This window comes from Psammomys obesus, unplaced genomic scaffold (assembly GCF_907164565.1).
Source record: "Psammomys obesus unplaced genomic scaffold, mPsaObe1.curated_primary_1811, whole genome shotgun sequence".
In the NCBI taxonomy this organism is placed as follows: domain Eukaryota; kingdom Metazoa; phylum Chordata; class Mammalia; order Rodentia; family Muridae; genus Psammomys; species Psammomys obesus.
Window position 1 is genome coordinate 12,734,506 of NW_026585895.1, and position 758 is coordinate 12,735,263.

Below are 758 nucleotides of genomic sequence, written 5' to 3' on the forward strand. Positions count from 1 at the left end.
GGGCACAGAACAAGCCCACCTCACCATTCCCTAAGAGGAAAAAAAAGTCAAGGTACAAAGGAGCCCATAATCAGCTCAGCTCAGTTCCACTCTCTTTTCTGTGACAACATAAAAGTCACAAAGACCTACCGGGCTAGGAAGGACAGTCAGAAAAGCCATGTGCTCTTTCAGTCACCCGAATATTCATGCTACGCCCATAGTAATGCCTGTTCTCCTTCCAGAACCCCCCCCCCCAGGATACTGGTTCTCAATCTTTGGGTCTCGACCCCCTGTGAGGGCTAATGACCCTTTCACAGGGGTCACCTGAGACCATCAGGAAACACAGATATTTACGTTATGATTCACAACAGGAGCAACATTACAGCTGTGAAGTAGCAATGAAAATAATTTTTTGGTTGGGGTCACCACAAAGGGTCGAAGCATTAGGGAGATTGAGAACCGCAGCTCTAGGAATCCCATTCCACACGCACACACTGATCTTTTTTCCATGCATGATCAAGCTGTGATGACCCCTAAATCTCCCCTTCTTTGTTTGTTTGTTTGTTTTCTGCCTAGAATACATTTTGTTGCTATTTCATAACTGTAATGTTGCTACTGTTGTTTTCTGATGGTCTTAGGTGACCCCTGTGAGAGGGTCGTTAGACCTCGTAAGCAAAGAGAAAGAAAGAAAGAAAGAAGGAAGGAAGGAAGGAAGGAAGGAAGGAAGGAAGGAAGAAAGAAAGAAAGAAAGAAAGAAAGAAAGAAAGAAAGAAAGAAAG